Source organism: Helianthus annuus, chromosome 10 (assembly GCF_002127325.2).
Source record: "Helianthus annuus cultivar XRQ/B chromosome 10, HanXRQr2.0-SUNRISE, whole genome shotgun sequence".
Lineage (NCBI taxonomy): Eukaryota > Viridiplantae > Streptophyta > Magnoliopsida > Asterales > Asteraceae > Helianthus > Helianthus annuus.
This window is the reverse complement of record NC_035442.2, coordinates 128,870,133-128,876,523: the sequence shown is the minus strand read 5'-3', so window position 1 is coordinate 128,876,523 and position 6,391 is coordinate 128,870,133. Positions and strand designations below refer to the sequence as shown.

The window sequence follows — 6,391 nt, the reverse complement described above, 5'->3', positions numbered from 1 at the left end:
CCCCTTTTCTTTTAACTGTTTTCAGTTTTATAACTTCGGGGGTGAAGTACATGTTACATACTGTTTACAAACAATTACGAATGGTATTATTAGCTGAGGAACGTACTGCTAGATCAAGTGAATGGATAGCCGATTGACTTAAGACCATTAATCCTTCTATAAGGACCGAGAGGCATGAGTGATAGATCTATTGGGTGTTGGGAGCCCCACCCATGGGCCTGCGAGTTGGCCGCATGTGGTGACTATGTCGTTCCGCCGGAGGGGCCGGTACGAAATACGCTTACAGGGTTGAGTGCTTCCTATACCATGTCACATATATTAATGTATTAGCTACACATTAATTGATCTGTTTTTCCTTGTTGCTTCATACCAGTTTACAAATACATACATACATACTTACAAATGTTTTCAAGGATACTCGTGCACACATACAAAACACATGAACTCGCTCAACCTTTGTTGATGTTTTCAAACTACATGTATTTCAGGAAATTAAGTATGGATCTGGCGGGCGTTGGAGTTTACAAGTCTTGTCTCTAATAAAAGATGTCATCCGATGTCGAATGGTTTAGAGTGTGTATCCTATCCTGGATAGGATACATGTTTCGGAGCCTAGTTATCCTCGGTGTCTTTTGAAAAGTCCTTATGGAACTTATAAACCTGTTGGTGTTGTATTCTGTATACGAAGTATGTGTTTTGGGGTTTAAATCAATGATGTAATGTTTTAAAACTTAATCAATGGATGAACATCTTGGATTTATCATATAGTTGTTTGTTATGGTTGAATGCAATGATATTAAGCAAGTCACACCAAATCACGCTTCCACAAAAGTCAGGGTGTGACAGCGCAAAAAGCTTTGAAGGACCGTATAAAATTCGGTTTTGGTTTTAAGCGGATATAGCCATGAGAAACGAGAGTAGTCGTCCACAAATACAACATAATATTTGTAACCATTTTTGCTAGTTATTGGTGAGGGTCCCCATAAATCGCAGTCAACAAGATCTAGAGGATTAGAGGCACGTTTGTCATTGTTATCAAATGGTAATTTTTTAGCTTTAGCAACTTGACATGGTGAACAAATATTAGGTTTAGGCAAAAGCAACATGACCCAAACGATTGTGCCACAACATTGTGATGTGAAAGATAAATGACCAAGACGTTTCATAATAGATATAGTATCAAAAGCAACATGACCCAAACGATTGTGCCACAATTCAACTGAGGCTTTATTAGACGAAACAGACGCAACAAAAGCAAAAGATTTGTCCCGAAGCAAATAAAGACCGTTTTCACATCGACCTTGAGTGATAGGTTGTCTTGTTTTCCAGTCCTGAATCGCAAAAAAAAAAAGAATTAGAAAATAGAACATCGACAGGAAAATCATTTGTAAGTTTGCTAATGGAAAGAAGATTGCGAGTTACGGACGGGACGACTAAGACATCGTTCAAATGAACATTGTTATGTAAAGTGACATGCCTTTTATGAGTTATAGGTGAGGAATGGCCATTGTCAAAAGTGACCGATAAGTTTCCTGTATAAGGAAAAAATGAATTTAAATTACCGGTATCATCGGTCATGTGGAGATCGGCTCCGGAATCGGCCGTCCAGTCGAGAGCATTGTCATCCGAAACATGACATTGAGCATGAAAGGCATGAGCAATGTCTTCATTTCCAGAAGCCGAGGCAACAAAAGTAGAGAGTTTCAGACATTTGTTAGCGTAATGTCCATTCATGCGACACAATTGGCAGTGGGGAGGTCTTCGAGTACCTTTGGAGGGAGCCGAAGAAGAAGTGCCACGAGCAGACGACCCAGATCCAGATTTGGTCCGAGTAGTGGAGGAGCCATTTGGACGCGAATGATTGTGATGAGCGACAAAAGCAACAGTGGGTGTAGAAGGAGGATGAAGAGAAGCAAGAAATTGTTCTTGACTTTCTGCTTTCGTCAATAAGTCACGGAAAGGCAAGGAGGGATGAGTAGTTCGAATAGCGGTGGACCAACTCTCAAAAGTGGAACCGAGACCACATAAGAACCAATGGGTTTTATCCGTATCATTTACGGGATGTCTGATGGCCGAAAGTTGATCACAAATGGATTTGAACTTTCGCCCATATTCGGAAACGGTGGAAGACCTTTTGGTTAGTTGACGAAGGGTATCACGAAGCAAGTGCATCCTCTCCAAAGAGGTGTTGCTGTACGCCGCTTCGAGGGCTGCCCAGATTTGGCGTGCGGTGGAAAGACCAAGTATTTCAGCCACCGCCTCTTCGGTAAGGGAAGAGTTGAGTATGAGGATGGCTTGTTGATCATTGAGAAACCAAGCCGAGTAATCAGGATTAGGTTGCTCTTTGGATTCGACACGAGTTGTTTTCGGTGAAGGAGAAATAGAACCATCAACATAACCGATTAGTTCTTGGTTTGCGAGTAAGGGAAGCATTTGGTTGCGCCAATAGAGGTAGTTAGAGGAAGAGAGTTTAAGGCTTATCATATGCATGATTGTGGCCATAGGAAGCTTGGTTCCGGTTGTAGGGGTGGAAGAGGAGGATGGAGTGGTGGTCATGATTTTTGCGCAGGGAAGAAAGACAATAGGAAGCAGAAAAAGAAGTGAAAGGATTCGGAAAAAAAAAAGAGAGAGAGAGAGAGAGAGAGCAGAGGATAGGCCAGGATGGTTAGGCTGATACCATATTAGCCAAAGAATAATCTCTTGCTTTACTAGAGAGATTGCATTACAAATAAATAGAAAATACAAGCTAATTACAAGGCTACTGTTATGGAGAGTCAAACAATTACAATGAATACAAAATATACAGAATCAAATAGGAGGGAATTATGGAGAAATTATTTATGATGAATGATTATGATTGATTTCTTCTGGTACCCCTCAATTCACTTATCAATTCCCGAATCCTGCATCGGCCTGTAAAGACTTGAAATGGAAGGGGTGTGCAACATGTCAATAATCATGTGTAACGGACCCAACCAAATAGTCTATCTATACTATATTATAATGCATGAGGGAGTGGTATTTTAAGATACCTAAAAAATAAGAACTTCTTCCCTCTTTATTTATAAAAACACCCCTAAAACGGGGGTAACTTGGTCTTTTAAACACTAATTGTATTTTAGTCCCTCATATTATTACACTTAAATCCTTTTATTTTAACAAAATTATATATAATTATGTAGAAGTTACACTTTTCCCCCATCCACAACAAAATTATAATTCTTTTACGTATTTTTGACATATCTTATAAACTATAATGTTTTAAAAAAATCCGAAGGTACCATAACAACTTGCTCATTTTTGTCGACGTTTCGATGTTTATCTTAGTCAATGACGTGCGGATTAAATGTACAAGTAGATATGCCTTAATATACAGTTGATTAAAGCCCAACTTACTTTTAGTCATCATCTCAAATGAAAAGCTAAAAGCACTATCATTTTCTAAACTACAATTTGATTAAAAAATTTCTTTACACTTTATCAAATATCAACAAAACTTCCTACTTTTGGGTAACAAAATTTTAATTAAGTAGGAAAAGTTTTTTAAAATTCAAAATTTATATTGCAATGATAAAGATTATCCTCTGAAGCAAATGATACAAACATTTAATGAGCGGGCAATTAAACTATTCAACTTTTGAATTCCCACTTCTCATCTCCATATACTCCTCTTTTCACATACCCATGGTTTGCATCACCTAAGATCTCGGGAGATAAATAACCAGCAGCCGTCATCTCTTCCAAACCCTATTATGAGGTTCTTCATTCCCTTCTAATAAAATAACATCACTGTTTCTTTTTATACTTCTCAAACTTGTAGTTCATTTCATCAGTTTTCGAATTTATTTATTTGCTGTTAGAATCGAGGTCTTACCACCACTTGTTAAAGACGGAAAGACACAGAGATTTCTTGTTGTTCAACCGGTGGATCTCCGACGACGTTGAGGTTAACTGTTTATCAGATCTATGTTACATTTGTTTAGTTTTTGTCTATGTTTTCAATGTAAATGTTTGTAACTTATTTTTTAATATTCGATCTGGTTGAATTAGCTTGAAGTATCATTATAATTGAACTATGCTATGCAACGATTTTGAGGTTTTTCTCTATTTTAATCGTTTAGAATACAGTCAAATTTTATACATTTATCATTATAATTTAACTATTCTTCGAATCAGTTTCTCTTAATTGATTTTAAATAAATTTGTTATTAGATTTTTTGAATTGGGAATTTACAGGAAGTGGAAAGATGAAGTGTAGTAACAGTACTTCAAGGTAAACCATCATTTAGCTTTCTTATTTAGTGCTTAGATTCATATTTGATTTTAAATATTTTATGCATCAACAACATTCATGTTATTGTGTTTCTAAAAAAAATGTGGTAAATTTCTCTCAAATCTCTCAAAGTTTCCATCCTCAATCGGTTCCTACCATCACCATTTTTTAAAAAAAATCTGTAATTTGTATTTTATGATTAATTACTGTTTATTTTTTCAGGTGTAAATGTGTAAGGTAAGAAGCGTTAAAAATACACATGGCGACCTTGCTTATGTGTCATGTGAAGCCAAGAATCTATGAAAAAGAATTTTCAGGTTCCTTGTGTTGCAAATTATGGCTGTTCATGAGCTGAACCAAGCCGAGCTAGGGCAAGCTCGGGCTTGACTCGATTATAAACTGAGCCGGCTCAGCTCTGCTCAGATTTAAAATCGAGCTGTAAATCTAAGCTCGGGTTCGGCTTGGCTTGGTTTGACTCGAATTAAAAAAGAAAATTAATACATAGCTCTCAAAGTTCAATAGTCTAAAATATTATTCGATAGTTTAAAAAAGCATATCTAAAATGAGTTCAACCTTGTACATTTTAAGAGAAAATCAAGTTCAACAAACAAAATAAATTTTAAATTTCAACCAAATACAATATAAGTTTATTAGCATGGTAATCCACCTTCAAATATGCTATAGATATACAATTACACTCATAAATACATGTAAATAATAATCAGTTTTTTGTAATATATTATAAAGTATATAAAAATAAGGTACATTAAGAGTAAAATACTAAAATAATCCGAGCTAAGCCGAGCCGAGCTAAAAAAGCGAGCCAAACCGAGTCAATTTGGCTCGCTACGAGCTGAGCCGAGCTAGGCTTACTTTCTTATCGAGCTGATCCGGCTCGGCTCAGTTTCAAACCAAGCCATGTCGAGCGAGCTTTTTCCGAGCTTTTTGGACAACCCTATTGCAAATATTGGGCAATAAAATAGACTACCAGAAATAAACAAGTGTACACCTGGTCTCTAAATCCTGTTAGTTTTTTTTTTTTAATTTACACACACATAAATTATTTAAATACATGTTTATTGATATGAAAGTGTTGGATTTGACTTTTAAATTGCAAGAAGGTAGAATATAGGGCAGATTGCTTCTTTTATGATTCCAGTTCTCTTACTATAGTCGATTTTCAAGAAAAAAATTTAGGTTTATAATTGTAAGTTAATGAGAGAAAAAGAAAGAGTTATTGGTTTTGGTAATAACAAATGTACAATCATGTATCCCAAAGGTACATGTGATTTTTTTTGCAGAACAGAAGTCATGTTAATCCTTTTAGTCTATGATGACCATAGTACAGTAGATTTAGAAGTAAAATTCCTTGCTTTGTGGAAAAGGCGCGCCTTAGTGCCCCTCATGCCTAGGCGTGACTCGGCACGCTTTTTAAAACCTATGGCGTATAATACGGCAAGTTTTGAATTCGGGAGATAGTTTTGCACCTTTGTTTAAGTTCATTAAGTGTTTCGTCTGTCGAAAGCACTTAGCTTTGTAATAGAATCCTCATTTAGCTTTAACTAATGTTTTTTTACGTCGACTATTGTAGGTAAATCTCTCATGATCGGAAACATAATTGATCAAGTTTGGCCATGGGTCAACGTGGAGGCACAAGGAATCCTAATGTATTATAAAAGTGTCTTCCATTGTAACTAGAGACTAGACATCATGACGGGTAGTGGTGAAGTTTGATAAATTTAAAAGAAAGTTTTATATATAAACTTCTAAATGTGAAATCACACGTTGCGGATATATTTGGAAACCTTTCATTAGCGTAATTTAGGTTGTTTTTTGTTATTCCAATCAACTAATTACATAATTTGTCGTTTTAAAAAACTTAAATTTGCAAATTAGTTTTTATTTAGCTTTGACTAATGTCATATAGTAGTGATGTTATATGATTCACAGGAGGAAATTGTTCAGTTTTAGTACCAGTAATAGAGTTCACGATTTTTAGCTGATACTCATTATTTGTGAAGCTTTGAAATCAAGTTTTAGTACCAGTCATAGAGTTTAAGATTTCTTAGCCGATACTCATTATTTGCGAGGCTTTGAAACGGTCAATAAGTTTACGAG

General features: G+C 35.9%; 1 long non-coding RNA gene across 4 annotated transcripts; it reads left to right on the top strand.

Annotated features, from left to right (window-relative positions):
• The first annotated feature begins 2,991 nt into the window (after window positions 1-2,991).
• On the top strand, window positions 2,992-6,067 carry LOC110884583. 4 transcript variants are annotated; one of them, XR_004870352.1, is made up of 5 exons: window positions 2,992-3,757; window positions 3,861-3,946; window positions 4,237-4,273; window positions 4,496-4,510; window positions 5,865-6,067. It is a non-coding gene; the product is annotated as an uncharacterized LOC110884583 (long non-coding RNA). The 4 variants fall into 4 exon arrangements; XR_002561352.2 differs by having other exon boundaries at window positions 4,496-4,590; XR_004870350.1 differs by having other exon boundaries at window positions 4,496-6,067.
• Window positions 6,068-6,391: the final 324 nt, after the last annotated feature.